The sequence below is a fragment of the Neofelis nebulosa genome, chromosome 1 (assembly GCF_028018385.1).
Source record: "Neofelis nebulosa isolate mNeoNeb1 chromosome 1, mNeoNeb1.pri, whole genome shotgun sequence".
Lineage (NCBI taxonomy): Eukaryota > Metazoa > Chordata > Mammalia > Carnivora > Felidae > Neofelis > Neofelis nebulosa.
Window position 1 is genome coordinate 223,974,996 of NC_080782.1, and position 16,668 is coordinate 223,991,663.

Below are 16,668 nucleotides of genomic sequence, written 5' to 3' on the forward strand. Positions count from 1 at the left end.
GCTAAAATAGAATCTAGGATTCTTCAGAATCTTTAAAAGCTTTGAAGTAATTCTAATGGGCACTTCTGCACCAAAAGAGTAATAGAGTACCAAGAGAATCCACACATTAATCTTAGAGTAACTAAATGGGGACAACCAGACAGAATATGTATCAAGAAGTGACCCGATAGCAAGTGTGTAACACTGAAAGGAAAGAAAAGGGGAAAGGGAAAACTAGGCTGAACCCAATCAAGCCTTTCATTCTAAATACCAGTTTACAGGGACTACTGGGGAGAGGGGATCAAGTTAAATATCACCCCAAGAAGCAAGAAGTCAAAGCCAGCAAGTGGGACAACCTACAGGGCAGAGGAGGACCTGATTTCTCCAATAAATCAATGGCCTGAAAACGCAAAGAGTGGGGAGTGGGGAGAGCTGGTGGAATATTATAGAATAAAATGAAGCAATCAAAAGCAAAGATTTTCGAGACAATTGGGGAAATTTGGAATAATATTACTGGAATTATTAATTTTTTAAGTGTGAAAATGACATGGTGCTTAGGGAAAAAAAATCTTTATTACTTATATAATTTATAGAAAAATAAAGCCTGGGATCAGCATACTCAGGATTTATTTAGAGTTTTCTCTAAAATACAGAAAACACTTAATTTTTTAATTTTTTCTTAATGTTTTATTTTTGACAGAGAGACAGTACGAGCAGGGGAGGGGCAGAGAGAGAGGGAGACACAAAATCCAAAGAAGGCTCCGGGCTCTGACCCATCAGCACAGAACCTAAGCGGGACTCAAACTCCCAAACCACGAGATCATGACCTGAGCCAAAGTTGGACGTTTAACCGACTGAGCCACCCAGGGGCCCCCAGAAAACACTTTAAATCAACACCTCTAAATTAACTGCCAAAGTTTATACTGCTTTGGTCATACAGCGAACTTAATTGTATTGTTTACAGCCTTTCTATTTCTTAACAAAGAAGATTTCTAATCTTGATAAATTAAGAATTTAAGTCATTCTACACTGACTTAAGACTCAAGTTTCTTCATGAGTTACATTAAACCATTAAAAAAAAAAAATCAGATTCTATTCTAGGAAGAGAATTCCTAGTGAAGCCCTGCTAAACTGGCACCTCTCTCCGAAAGGTTCATGCCAAGAGAATATGCTGCAGGATCAAAATCAGCCAAGGTTTTGTGACCATGGCCAGGAGTCATGAGCTTTTCCTCTGGCACTGATCCTACTTAAAGCAGAAGTCAGTGGCAGTAAGGAAGGAATGTTGAAGAAATCGGGGCCAGGATGTTCTGTGATGAAGGTTCCCTAACCTCAAAGGCTCCGTGACTCTCGGAAAACAGTTCAGGAACTCCAAGCCCTTGCTAATATTACCACACTGCCAAGAAGACAAAGAGGAAAAGCCTATTTCTATCAGCTCCTTTACTCCAGACCAGTTACCTCTGTACCTGGGAAGCACAACAATTTGGTGCTTGGTCATTTTCTCTCTAAGATCACAAAAACATCAAAGCACAAGTGGCACTGGAGGAAGAGGGTTTTGAACTGTTAACAGAATTACTCTGGATGTCATGAATACATGGAATTGTCTCAAGAATCCAGTGGATAACAGCACTTACAGACCTCATATATAAGCAGCAGACAGCACACTGACAGACCACAAACTATACACACATACACACGAAACTCATCAGGTAATAATCTCTCTCCCTCTCTTCTTCCCCCTCCTCTCTCTCTCTTCTCTCTCTCTCTCTCTCTCTCTCTCTCTCTCTCTCTCTCACACACACACACACACACACACACACACACACACACACACACACACACCAGATAATGATAAGCATCTACAAGGGAGACAATACACAACGAAATAACTGGCCTTTGTAGAATGCCAGATCTGGAATTTATTTCAAATACATAAACAACTAAGAATGGTCACAACCATATTTTATACATAGTTATATTAATTTTATAAACTTGTCAAATTTTTATTCATTTTTCTATTTATCATTTCCCCTTCCCCATATCACAACTACCCTTTCTCATCAACAAAGAAGAGGGATAAAAAAGCCCCTATAGCTGAAACGTGCTAGTAAAACTGGAAGGAGCGATGGCAGGCAAACAGGGACAGGACAAAGGGCCTGAAGGAAAAATATTCTTAGGAAGGTTGAATTACTCCAAAGCTAAAGTCTACAGCTGAAATTCTAGCAATGTGTTAAAATCACAAATGGAGGTCTCTCTCAATATATGGACTTTGAGAATCAAGGCAAATTGCACATAAATCAAGAAAAATGTTAAAATTAACCATAAAAAATGTACAAAATTATGAATAGGTTATTTCCCAACAGTGAAAAATGGGGGGGGGGGGGGGGAACCCTGAGAAAATCCATATGGCCACATAATACAAATTACAATACTGAGGAGATACCATTTCACACCCATTGTATTAGCAAAATTTTAAAGGTTGACAAAAGTGATGACAAGTATATATAGCAATGGGAACTTTCCATCACTCCTACATACAATCATTTTGGAAAATAATTTGATAATATCTGGTAAGCTAAAATTGAGCTTACACTAGGACCCACTAATGCCACTTCTTAGGTATACGTCTTAGAGAAACTCTCATATATTTTTACAAGAAGCCATGTAAAAGAATACTGTCTACAACATTATTTGAAACAGGAAAACAGGAAACAACCTAGAAGTCCAGTAAAGGAATCAAGAAATAAACTGGTCTGTTTATAAACCAGAGTTGAAATGAATAAATGAGACTTCTAAGATCCAATATGAATAGATCTCAAAACAATATTTTTTAATATAAAATACATACAATTCATGCATGCATACATAAAATAACATTAATCATGTATGGACAGCTTGATATATTTTCACAAGTTGAGTGTCCTTGTGTAATTAGCATTTATATCAAGAAACAGAACCTTACAATTTATGCCCCCTCCAGTCATTATCCCTCTCCAATTGATCAGTTTTTCTTGATTTTGAACTTTATATAAATGGAATTATAGAATATGGTCTCTCTGGTTTATAGCTCCTTCCATTCAATATTATGGGGGTGAGATTCATACTGCTGCATAGAAGTGTAGATCATTCATTCCCACTGCCATATAGTGTGTGAGTCCGAGAGAGAGACAGAAGGAAAGAGGGATAGAGAGAGAATATGTACTGGAATTTATCTACTTTTTTGTTGATAAGCATTTAGGTTGTTTGTAAACAGTACAACTATGAAATTAAAGCATGTATTTATGAAAAACATTAAGTATGCATTTCTGTTGGTATATACCTAGGAGCAAAGGTGCTCTTTTATGAAGTGCCTGTTAATGTCTTCTGTCTACTTTTTAAAAATTGAGTTACCTTTTTTTTTTATTGATTTGAAAAATTATTAATATATTCTGAATGAGTCCCTTGTTAGATATACATATTGTAAAGACCTTCTCCCACCTTGTGACCTCTTTTACTATTCTAGTGGTAGCTTTTTATAAATTTATTGTAAGATCTTATTTTTATCAAGTTATATCTTAATATCTTATTTTTCTTCCATAGTTAGCACTTGTTGTGCCCTCAAAGATCATGAAAATGTTCTTCTATTTCCTAAAAGCTTTATTATTTTACCACTTACATTGAAACCTGAAATACACCTGGAATTGAGTTTGTTATATAAGGTAGAAATGAAGGTGGATTTTTTTTTTTTTCTCAAATGGATATCCAAATGACATGCTATTGAAAAGAACATCTTTTCTCTGCTGTTCCAAAATACCATCTTGTTCTTACATTGGGTGACACTACAAGTGTGAGTCTATTTGTGAATCAAAACAGTATCAGATGAAAAGAAAGCAAGATGCAAAATGGCATACATAGAAAAGCATATGTATGCACTGTTAAACAAGTACTTCACCTTTTTTACATATGTTTAACATGTGAATGTAGCAAAAGAAATAAAAATGAACTAAAAAGCAACAGACAAAATTCTTGATGGGGTGGGGATGAGGAAGAGGGAAGAAAGTTAACACTGAGTACAATGTTCTTTCATTCACTAAATTTTTAAAATTTTTTTAAGATTTTATTTTGAGAGAGAACACATCATTATTGAATCATAATCAATAATAATTATTGAAACCATAATCTACATTTTTAATTTTTTTTTTTTTCAACGTTTTTTATTTATTTTTGGGACAGAGAGAGACAGAGCATGAACGGGGGAGGGGCAGAGAGAGAGGGAGACACAGAATCGGAAGCAGGCTCCAGGCTCCGAGCCATCGGCCCAGAGCCTGACGCGGGGCTCGAACTCACGGACCGCGAGATCGTGACCTGGCTGAAGTCGGACGCTTAACCGACTGCGCCACCCAGGCGCCCCCATAATCTACATTTTTAAAACTCAAGTGTTGACATTATCAACAATAGCCAAACTATGGAAAGAGCCCAAATGTCATCGAGTGATGAATGGATAAGGAAGATGTGTTATATGTATACAAGGGAATATTAGCCATCAAAAAGAATGAAATCTTGCCATTTGCAATGACGTGGATGGAGCTAGAGTGTATGATGGTAAACAATATTAATCAGTCAGAAAAAGTCAAATACCATATGATTTCACTCATATGTGGAGTTTAAGAAACAAAACAGATGAACATATAAGAGGGGTGAGAGAGAGAGAAACAAACCATAAGAAGCGCACAATGATAGAAAACAAACTGAGGGTTGGTAGAGGGGGTAGTTGGGGGATGGGTGAGATAAGTATTAAGGAGGGCACTTGTAATGAGCACTGGGTGTTGTAAGTGATGAATCACTGAATTCTCCTGAAACCAATATTGCACCGTATGCTAACTAACTAGAATTTAAATTAAAAATTGAATAAGTAAATAAGTCCCATTATCACAGAATAGGAAAAAAATAAAAATCAAGTGTTGAAATATCCATATTTTAAAAAACTTATTAAATGGAAAAAAAACTTTAATTATGAAAATAAGTACTTTCAGAAAAAAATTTTGAACCATCCATTAAAAAATCTAGTGATTTTAAGCCACTAATCAGTATATCTTATAAACAATTTCTATTGTTTTTATAAAGCATCCTATGCTTTTCCCCTAGTTACTCTTTTATCCAATGGAGAGAGACAGCAATATACTCTCTCCCTTTTGCTGTTCTCTCCCAATTCTCAAATACATGAGAGTAACAATAAAAATACACAATAACTAATAGCTAGCATATTGAGCACTTACTATGTGCCAAACACCATTCTATGGGCTTTTCATATAATATTTATAACAAAACAACACAGTAGGTACTATTACTATCCCTGCTGTAGAAGTAAGTTGTAATATAAAATTCCATGTCAAGAGAAATCAGCTTGGAGAATACATACTCAAATAATCCCTGCTGTAAAATCAAGTTGAGAGCATCTAAGGATGCTCTCAAGTTTTAAGAATTGGATAAATCATGCTCAATTTAACAATACAATAATTTTTCCATAACCATGATATTGGTCTTTATTAGGGTCTTCATAAAATTATACTTGGCAAATTTCAGTCTGATGGACTAACAAAGAAAATTATTGTTTATACTAACAAAGTTTTATTTTTACTTATATACAATTGAGGTTTTCTATATCATTTTAAATGACTCATTTCACTGATACCACCATTACAGACATTTTTGTAATTATCTTGGTAGCTGACAGAAAAGAAAACAGAACTCCAACTTAAATTTAGGAAGACTGCTCTATTTTCCCTCTTTCCTTTGGAGATCTATCTTCCTGCCTTGCCTGCCTTTTCACCTCTGAATCTTTCCTGAACTACTTATTTAAAAAGAACAAAATTTATTTCTCCATAGATATAAAAAGTCAAGGGCAGGGGCACCTGGGTGGCTCAGTCGGCTAGGCATCCAATTCTTGACTTCAGCTCAGGTCATGATCTCACAGTTCGTGAGTTCAAGTCCCATGTCGGGCTCTGTGCTGACTGTGAGGAGCCTGCTTGAGGTTCCCTCTCTCTCCACCCCTTCCCCTCAAATAAATTAACTCACCAAAAAAAAAAGTTAAAAAAATAAAAGTAAAAGGCAGATTAGGTAGGTGATAGTTCATCATTAGTCCTGCTCAAACTTTGTTATAAAAGTACAATTTCTCCTTTATTCAACTGTTTTGTGTTTGATCACAGTTCAGACCCTAATTATTTGTGACTGTGCTAAGAATGGACTAAAGCTTAACTTCGCACTGAGCACCTACTAAAGCATGGCACTGTGTCAAGATTTAATAAGAACTATACCAAAGCCAAATAATACTTGAGACATTTTAGCTGGCTCACCTTAAGAAAAACTACTATAACACCTCAGATAACCACAATTCTTACACATTACTACTTATTCTTTAAACGTGCAGAATGTAAAAAATAAAAGTTAACAAACAGTAAAAGAAGATAAAAAATTTATTTTTAAAACATCTTTAATTCAGGAATCAAGCAGATCTTCCCGGCACACAGCCTAACTGGCTCCTGGATGATGACCACACCAGAGCCGACGACGAGAGCCAAGACTGATGAATCTGTACCAACACTTAGGTGGTTTCCCCTTGCACTTACTTGGATATTCTGCCGCCTGGTCCTATTACTGAAGTAATTCAAATAATATGTCCTTTAATAATACTTCCCACCTTATGTTTTAATAACCTATTTACCAATCTCACCAGTTTGAGAGAGGGCAGGGTCAGGGATCTTACTCTTTTCTGTGTCCCCCACCCCCCATCATAGTACTTGTCCAATGAAATCAATGAGGTCCTACAGCCTAAGGAAAAGCACAAGAATAAGGGGGGCAGAGTGAGGGCAGCAATGAGAACCCGAGCACCTCCGAGTCCTGCCAATAGGGAGACCTGTACTCCCCCCACCGCAACGCACTTATGGATGGAGATGAAGACACACAACACAGACTCTATGGTAATGTTTGTGGTGGGTCACAGAGCCAAGGAGTCTCACCTCCAAGGCTAGAAAGATGATTCTCTTGCCATGTATGTACTTAATCTCTATGACCCTTGTATGTGCTCACACAGAAAGGACACAGAAAGCTGCAAAACCTGTGGGGCACCTACAGCAGGGGATGGAGAAACAACCATTCCATATGTTGAAGACATAAGAAGTACTCCACCTAACTTAGTGTACAATACTCATAATGAGAATTTACATATGGACATACTTCACTGAGGCCTACACAGAATACAACCACCAAATTCTTGCCTGATTCAGAAATACAAAGACCGTGACCATGTATCATTTCTTGCAAAATTTTTTGATCTCACACTCCAAGAGTAAAGTACAAGGGAGAGAAACTGAAGATTTTAAGAAAGCCTTTAAGAATGAGTAAGGTTTTAATATGGGGGAGACAGGAACAACATTCAGGGAAAGTGAGCACGTGGGGGAAGAAACCAGAAGCATTCAGGAAATTAGAGCCGATTTTGGGTCGAGTTTAGAGGAAATATAAAGGAATGAAAAGAACTTTTTCTTCAACTGCTAGTCATTCCCTAGTCTCTTCAGTCCACTAAAACAATCCTCACACTAAGTCACCCATGATCTTTTTCTTTTTTTTTTTTTTTTTCGGTCATTGTGGTAAATGCCAAGTGTGGAAAGCGTGCCAGTCCTAAGTCTTAACAGGCCTCACAGTTTCACTATCACCCTCTCGGGAGCCAGCCACCACATGAAGAAGCTTGAACTAGACCACTGACTAATGAGACATCACATGAAGATAGAAGCCACAGGGACAAGCAGCAAAGTGCCCAGGCAACAGTGAGAACCAAGGCCCCAGACTTAGGAAAACACCATCTTCAATGTTCCAGCCCCAGTTACGCACCCAGCTGAATGAAGTCAACCCACAGAATCTTGAGAATAATCAACTGTTGTTTCAAGCCTCTAAAATGTATGATGATTTGTTACACAGAAACAGATAATGGTGCCATTAAATCTAGTGGAGAGTTTTCACATTTAGCTTCCCCCCACCGGCATTCAAAAAACTATTTACAACTCTTTAGAAAGACACTCTTCCCTTCCCTTTCACACTAGAATATTCTCCTGGTTTTCCTCCTCTGGCTTTTCTTCCATCTTCCTCCCTCACCCACAACCCAGACTAAACCTCCAATACCATTAAATGCAACAGATCCTCAAGGCTTAGTTTTAAGCCTTGGCCAATTTATACTCTAAACCCTCAACCCACCTACCCACAGCTTCATTTACTATCTATACTCTGATAATATTAAACATTTTCAGATGCCCAGCCTAGATCTTTCTTCTGAGCACCAAATATTCTTCTGTCTACTTAACCACCTTCCCCCTGAATGGGTCAAAGGTACCTTAAACTCAACATGTTCAAAACTGAACTCATGATTTTCCTCCACCCAAAATGATACTCTTTCAACATTTCCTAGCTCAATGAATGGTACCATAATCTCTCCAATATTGCAAGGAGTCAATTCCCTCTTCCTTACATCTTCAAATGTACTATGTGTAAGCAAATTTGGTTGATTTAACCTTCTAACTACCTCTGAAAATGACTGCTTCTTTCTATCTCTTCCACCATCACCAAGTTCCTTGGCCAAGCTATTGGCAGAACTGATGCAACAAAGCCTAAATGGTCTTCCAACATCCATTTGTCTTCCTCTCCTCCACCGAGTACCTCCAAATAAAACCCTTGGATGGCCTCCTTTTGCTTTTATACTGTAATAACATTACTTGCCATTGCTTCAAAGCCCCTTATGTGGTCAAGCCCAAGCTTCTTTTCCATTTTATACAATGATCCCTTTTCTTTAACGCTCTAAGTCACATTAGTCTTTTCTAGCCTTGTTCTCAAAACATATTCCCTTTGGGAAAAGAGTCTTTGTACAGTCCCCCCACCTGATATGATCACCTTTCCCACTTTTTGTGTAGTAAATCTTACTCACCTCTTCATATCTTAACTTTCCATGACCTCCTTGACTAGAACTAGTGTGCCCTTATTGTAAGCTCTTATGGCACATTTTTCTCTTTTTTGCAGGATATATTCTTGCAATTTTACTTTTATCTGTGCAATATTTTTATTAATGTTTGTCTTCTCAACTAGACCAATGGGGGGTCGGGGGGGAGGGCAGAGCTCCTGCTTGTTTTTTACTCATCATGTGATCCTCAGAACCTAGCACAGTGTCTGGTTCATAGAAGAAACTCAATAAATATGGCTGAATGAATAAATGATGTATGGATAAGTTAGGCGACTGGGTAAACTGTGAAGGGTCCTAATCTAGTAGACGATAGAAAGCAATAAAACATTTTGAACAATAGAATAATTCACTCAAGTGGTGTGCTTTAGAATAATTACTGCCATGGTATGACATTGAAAAAAATAAAAAATTAGGAAGCTAATGTAATAGTTTAAGAAAAGCACCAGGGTGACTGATGGCAAAAGAAATAGGAATGAGAGGAAGAAACGAGTTAATGAAAGCAAAAAAAAAAAAGCAAGAGACTGATATAAAAAACAATTATAGATGAAAAAATATACAATATGTTATGTCCTAAGGCCATGACACTTTCTCTACCTCTGCTATTAAAGTGATGATTTAAACATGCTCAAAATGACCAGTGTACTTAATATATAAAGCATAATTTTGTCAAACTACAAAACTAAATTTCAAATACACACACAACCAGAAAAGAATATTTTTCTTAAAAGATGTACAATAACATAAAACTACTCAAAATTGTTAAATACTGTCTCAAATTATAAAGAATTCAACATTAAAACTATAATCAATTATAAAGTATTAGGTCAGAAGTTTAATTTAAAAGCATGTTGGTAAAGAAACTTTAAAAAATAGTAAAAGCTTTCTGAATCATTATGAGGGTCATTATTTTCTAGGTAACTGAGAACACCTAATACTTCAAGTACGAAAACTTTTCAAAAAACTTTCTACACTAAGTTATGTATATCCTTATCTTCTGGAAACAGACTGTACCCCCTAAAAATAATAAACTTTTCAAGAAGCAGAAAAAAAAAAATTTAAAGACATCTTGTTCATACCAAATACTGCCCCAAGTCACACAGGAAGTTAATAGCCTGACAATTCATCACTTGCTAAACTCTGTACCAGATTTTCAATTAAATCTCCTGCTTAAATCATCTCATTCAGTCCTCCAACACACCTATTACTTATAACTTATGATTCTAAGGCCTATCATCAATTTAACGTATTTCTTTGGTTCCGCAAAAGTTAACATTAAATGTGTATAAAAATTTCCCCCAACAACAGCACACAATTATCTATACAGCTCCATGACCCTTTCTTCTTCCAATATCACTAAGTTTGAGTTTCAGGATCATATAGTTTGAGTCTGTGTCTTCTCCATACTGGGTCTAGAGGTTCTTCTGAATCCCTTTTGGCTTTTAGAAATTAAGCAGAACATCAGTCATTTTTTATAGCCTGTTTAGCACCTTCAGTTTAACCTTTAGTTTAACCTTTAGTTGAAGAGTATAATTCAAAGACTACCAGTGTTTCATCTGCATTTCCATTTGATTATTATCTCCATTTCAATTATAAGTTACGAGATGATACAATGCGTCTCTTTAAAAAGTTGACTTTGGCCAAATGTTTGATTTCTCAGTAACAGTTCTTCATAATCAGGGGAAGTTTTACTTTCAGAAGTCTGCAATTCTAACTGCCTTTCTTTGCCTCACCTATTTACTGCATGCCTATTCCGTGTATCATGTTTTTTCTCACTTCAGTGTTAATTCACCATACAGCAATAAGTTCTCTAAAAATTTTTAAGAATTAGGAAGCCAAATTTCTGTTAAACTTCTGTGAAACTTCTCATTAAAAATACATAACAATCAGATGTAATATATGAACTGTGTTTGGATTCTGATTCAAATAACCGTCAACATTTGTGAGACAATTAGGGAAACTGGGATATAGACTAGATATTAGACTCTATTATTGATTGGACCCCTTATAATTTTTGGTAAGCTATAAATTAATTAAAAGTAATTTAACTTAATTATTTAAAACTTAAAATTAAATTTAAGGGCCCCTGGATGGCTCAGTGGGTAGAGCCATGTGACTCTTGATCTTAGGGCCGGGAGTTCAAGCCCCACATTGGGCTAGAGTTTACTTAAAAAAAAAAAAAAAAAGATTAAATTTAAATTTAACAAAATGTCAAAATATATTTAAGTTTCATTTGGAGTACGGAACATTGCTGATGTATACAGACAGATACATTTTGCTGTCCTTAGATGTTAAAGGAGACATACAGAAGTTTTTATGAATGAAATGATAGTGTTTGGAATTTGCTTTAAAATATTCCCACCAAAAATGTGTATGGGGGGTGGGTAGGAGCAGAACAGATAAAAACAAGACCAACAAAATGTGTGTAACAATTGAAGCTGGGTAAGGGTTCTTCATGTTTATTATTTTATTTTCCTTATTTGTATATATGTTTGAAAGCTCCACAGTAAAAGTTTTTTTAAAAAACTGGACATATGTGAATAAACACAATTAAAAATGCAAGTAATTGGAGCACCTGGGTGGCTCAGTCAGTTAAGCATTTGACTTCAGCTCAGGACATGATATCTCACGGTTTGTGAGTTTGAGCCCCACATCGGGCTCTCTGCAGTCAGTGCGAACCTGCTTTGGATCCTCTGTCTGCCTCTCTCTCTCTGCCCCTCCTCTGCGTACTCTCTCTCTCTCTCTCAAAAATAAATAAACATTTAAAAATTTAATTTTTTAATGCAAATTAAGACTTTGTGAAAAGAAAATGAGAATGCGAAGGAAATCTTACCTTCCTTTAGTAGCCCTTCTGTAAATATATTAGCCAAATGTTCATGTTAAACTGAAACATTTTAACTCTTTTAAGTAGAATATAAAAAATTCACCTAGGTGCTGACAGCTCAGAGCCTGGAGCCTGCTTCAGATTCTGTACCTCCTTCTCTCTCTGCCCCTCCCCCACTCATACTCTGTCTCTCTCAAAAATAAACATTAAAAAATTTTTTTTTTTAAATTTCACGTGACATGAGGTGCTAGCAAAGCAAATAAGCAAACAGTTCAGCCTGAATGAGACCTAAATGACCCACACCTATGCCTAAAACATGCACTGACGTAGGCATGACCAGATACGAGTCCATCACTTGTTACCTCCCTGCTGAAAAAGCCAACACATTTCTCCTGATTTCAGAAAAGCTGAAGAGGGTAGGGAATGGGTAGACAATGTTTCTTAGAATCAAAGAAATAAGGAATTATCATTTGGAGGTGGGAGGAGGGTAAGGAAACCTTGATACAAAGAGATGGATACATGTGTCCAAGTTACTGCAGGTTTAGGAAAAAACAAGATTTAAACCCACAATCTCCCATTTTGCTATATCTTTGTTATTTATTGGATTCCCATCTAATGTGTACACTGTGCCATATACTGTCACCTTACTAAAATCTGTTTTTCTGTCTGACTTTATAGCAAATAATTCAGAATGCTGCTTTCTGGGTTCCTGTGTTTGCTTACTTACATCACAACTTTTGTGTATCAGCTTTCTAATCTTTACAATATATAACAAGGTTACACTCAGACATATATATACATACACATAAACAATGTTGGTTTACAGCAAAAATTAATAACTCACGGGGCCCCTGGGTGGCTCAGTCAAAATTAATAACTCACGGGGCCCCTGGGTGGCTCAGTCTTGGGCGTCTTCGGCTCAGCTCATGATCTCATGGTTTGTGAGTTCCAGCCCCGCATCGGGGCTGACAGCTCAGAGCCTGGAGCCTGCTTCGGGTTCTGTGTCTCATTCTCTCTCTGCCCCTCCCCGACTTGTGCTCTGTCTCTCAAAAATAAATAAACGTAAAAAAAAAAATTTTTTTTAGGGGCACCTGGGTGGCTCAGTCGGTTAAGCGTTCAACTTCGGCTCAGGTCATGATCTCATGGCTCGTGAGTTCAAGCCCCGCGTCGGGCTCTGTGCTGGCAGCTCAGAGCTTGGAGCCTGCTTCAGATTCTGTGTCCCTCTCTGTCTGCCCCTCTTCCAACTTGTGTTCTGTCCCTCTCTCTCTCTCTCAAAAATAAATAAACATTAAAAAATTTAAAAAATATATTTTTTTAATAATTCACTATAAAATTTAAAGTCATATGATGATCTGAACATATGCATTAAAAACAGACAAAATTCAATACCCATTCATGATTAAAAAATAATAATAACTCAGCAAACTGGGAACAAAAGAGAACTTCCACAATCTGATAAAAGGAACATACAAAAAACCTACAGTTAACATCAACCACACTTACATGGTAAAAGGTTTCACTCCCCACCCCATCTCCCAAGATAAGGAACAAGGCAAAGATGTCCATCCTCACTGCTTCTACCAGTACATTTAGGCAAGAAAAGGAAATAAAAAGCAATCAGATACGGAAAAAGTAGAAGTAAAACTGTCCATATTCACAAACAACATGATTCTGTATGCTAAAAAATCTAGAAAAAGCTACTACATGGTATGTGAATTTAGGAAAGTCAGAGATTACAAGGTCAAAATACAAAAATCAACTGCATTTCTAGCTAGCAACAATCAGAAATTGAAAGCAGAAAGACCAATTAACAATAGCATCAAAATATATAAAAATTACATATATGTAAACTACATATATGAAAAGTACAAACACTGCCGAGAAAAATCAGCCTTAAAAATTCTGAGAGATATACCATCTCCATGGATTGGAATAACTAATAATGTGAGGTGTCGACTTTTTCCAAAGTAACTTTACAGATTCAATGTAATTCCAATCAAAACTACAGCAGGTGGGGCAGCTGGCTGGCTCAGTCAGAAGTCAAGCATGGGACTCTTGATTTGGGGGTCATTAAGTTAAAGCCCTCCGTTGGGCATACAGCTTACTTAAAAAACAGCTGTGGTAGGCTTTCTTATAAAAATTATCAAGCTACTTCTAAAATGATATGGAAATTCAAAACACCTAGAATAGACAGAACAATTTTGGGGGGAAAAAAAAAGCTGGAGACTTTTAACTGACCTGTAGACTTATAAAACCAACAGACTAGACAGTGTTGTACTGGCAAGAGACAGACACAAAAATCAAAATAGAATAGAAAGCTCAGAAACAGACACAAGTGGCCAACTGATTTTCAACAAAGATGCCACAACAATGCAATGGGGAAAGGATTATCCTTTTAACGAATGGCACTGACACAATTAGCTAATGATGTGTCAAAAAATGAAATCTCAATACTTTCCTCCCATGAGACATAAAAATTCTAAATGAATCATGACTCTGAAAGTAAGAGCTTACACCATAAAACTCCTTGAAGAAAAAATAGGGAAAAATCTTAGTAACACTGGGCTAGACAAAAATTTCTGTAACAGGATACAGAAAGCACAAACTATAAAAGAAAAAATTAATTTAAAACATTTGCTCTTCAAAAGACACTGTAAAAGGCAAGACATAGGTTAATAGGAAATATTTGAAAAACATGTATCCAATAAAGGACATGTATCGAGAATATGTAAAAGATTCTTAAAATTCAGTACTAACAACACAATCCAATAAAAAATGGGCAAAGGTTATGAACACTCACTTCACCAGAGAAGATATACAGATGACATATAAATATACGAAAAGATGTTCAACACCATCAGTCCTGAGGGAATGCAAACTAAAACGAAAATGAAATTCCACTACACACCCGCTGTGTTGCCTAAAATTTAAAAGACTGAAAAAATTCAAGCGCTGGAAGGATGTAGAGCAACTAGAAGTCCCGTATATTCCTGGCAGGAACGCAAAACTGGTCCAGCCACCCCAGTGAACAGTTTGGCAGTTTCTTATAAAGCTCCATATACACTTAGCATATCACCCACCAGCTACACTCCTATGTATATGCCTAAGAGAAATGAAAACTTATGTCCACAGAAGGACCTACACGCCAAGTACGCAGTGGCTTTATTCATAACGATCAAAATAAATGGGAAAACCTAAATGTTCCATCTAGTGACTGAATGAGCAAACTGCAGTATAGCTAGACACTGGACTATTACCCGACAATAAAAAGGAACAAACCACTGACACATGAAGCTGTGTGGATGCATCAACAGCATTATGCTAAGTGGAAGAAAGCAAGACCCAACAGACTATATGTACTCATGAGTCCACTTATGTGACATTCTAGAAAAGGTAAAACTAGATAGATAGACGGAGACAGACAGATAGACAGTCAGATACAGTGACAGAAAGCAGATCAGTTGTTTCCAGGAAATGACGACAGAAATTAACTGCAAAGGGCGCAACAAAATGTTTTTGGAGTTATAAGACATATTTTACATCATAACTGTGTTGTTGACACAATGTTTATTTACTTCTGTCAAAACTCATGTTTTATACTTGAAAGTACTATACTTATACTGCATATAAATTATGGCTAAACAAAAAGGACAATAAAAACAAGAACAAAGTAAACATAAACCAATACAAACAGAGTACCATATCCAGTGGCACAAAAAAAAAAAAAAGGGCAAGTGGCAAAAATCTGCAGAGAATTGAAAGTTCCTGATTTCAAAGAAACTGGATCAATTAGTAGTAGTTCCCAAGCTATGGCAGAGCTAAGAATAAGGCAACACTTATGAAGTAACTGCAGAAAAATAATATACATATGTAATCAAATGCTAAATTTTGCGGTATTTATAAGTGCTGTAAAAATCATTCATGGTATGAATATCAACTGAGTAGCTACTCTATGCCAGGCACTGGGGTTACTGTGGTAAACAAAAGGAACACACATTACCTGTAACTAGAGATTATGCTAAAGGCTATGAGGAAAAAGGGCTTTTGTTTTTTTAAAGGTCAAAACAAAATCTTAGGCTCCAGTCTTAACTAATGGAGATCACACCCACTGGTTAGTCTCTTGTCTTGATAAGTTTCTAAATATTTCTATATCCCCCTAATACCCTGTCTTTCCTGACAGCATCAGCGTCGCCTTCCCTGTCTTCTCTGGCCTCTACGAGAATTAGAAGCTCTCCTTTTTGTACTGTAATAGAAAATAATAAAAACAGTAAAATTTCTTAAGCTCTTATTATCTCATTTAATTATTACAACAACCATGAGATATAGTTATTATTGTCCCCGTTTTAAAAGCTGAGGAAACTAAAGCTTCAAACCAGAGAGAATTAGGTTACATCTTTAATGTAGGATTCCAGGTCTGGAGCAAAAATGCACAAGATAAACCTAGAACAAACTGTCATACTAGAAAGTAGTTTCCAAAGCTTTTAAAATAAAATTAATTTCTTTAACATACATCTTATTTCAGAAACTGCTAACTGCTTAAGATCTAATCTCTCTTCCTTCTAATCAAAACCCCCAAATTTTAGCTAGACACATAGCCACCCAAGCAGAGATTACATGCTTTGTTCTGCCTCACTAAGTATGGTCAAGTTCTGGTTGATGGACTTTGCTTGGAGCTGCTACATACAAGTTTTACGTCACGCTCACATTAGGTGGCTGCCTGCCCTCCATATTCTTTACTCCTTCCCACAGGGTGAAATTCATTTGTAGCACTGAACTAGGTAGAGTACATTGTTAAACCAGTTACCAACTCTACACATAAAAGCAAAGACAAAACAAAAAAGTAGAAGGAACTTAGGACTTAAACACAGTTTGGAGCAAAACCACCCTACCT

General features: G+C 36.5%; 1 protein-coding gene across 2 annotated transcripts in view; it reads right to left on the reverse strand.

Moving 5' to 3' along the window:
* The window catches only part of INTS6 (integrator complex subunit 6), a 92,735-nt gene that overhangs the window by 35,672 nt on the left and 40,395 nt on the right, over positions 1–16,668 (reverse strand). The window lies entirely within an intron of this gene.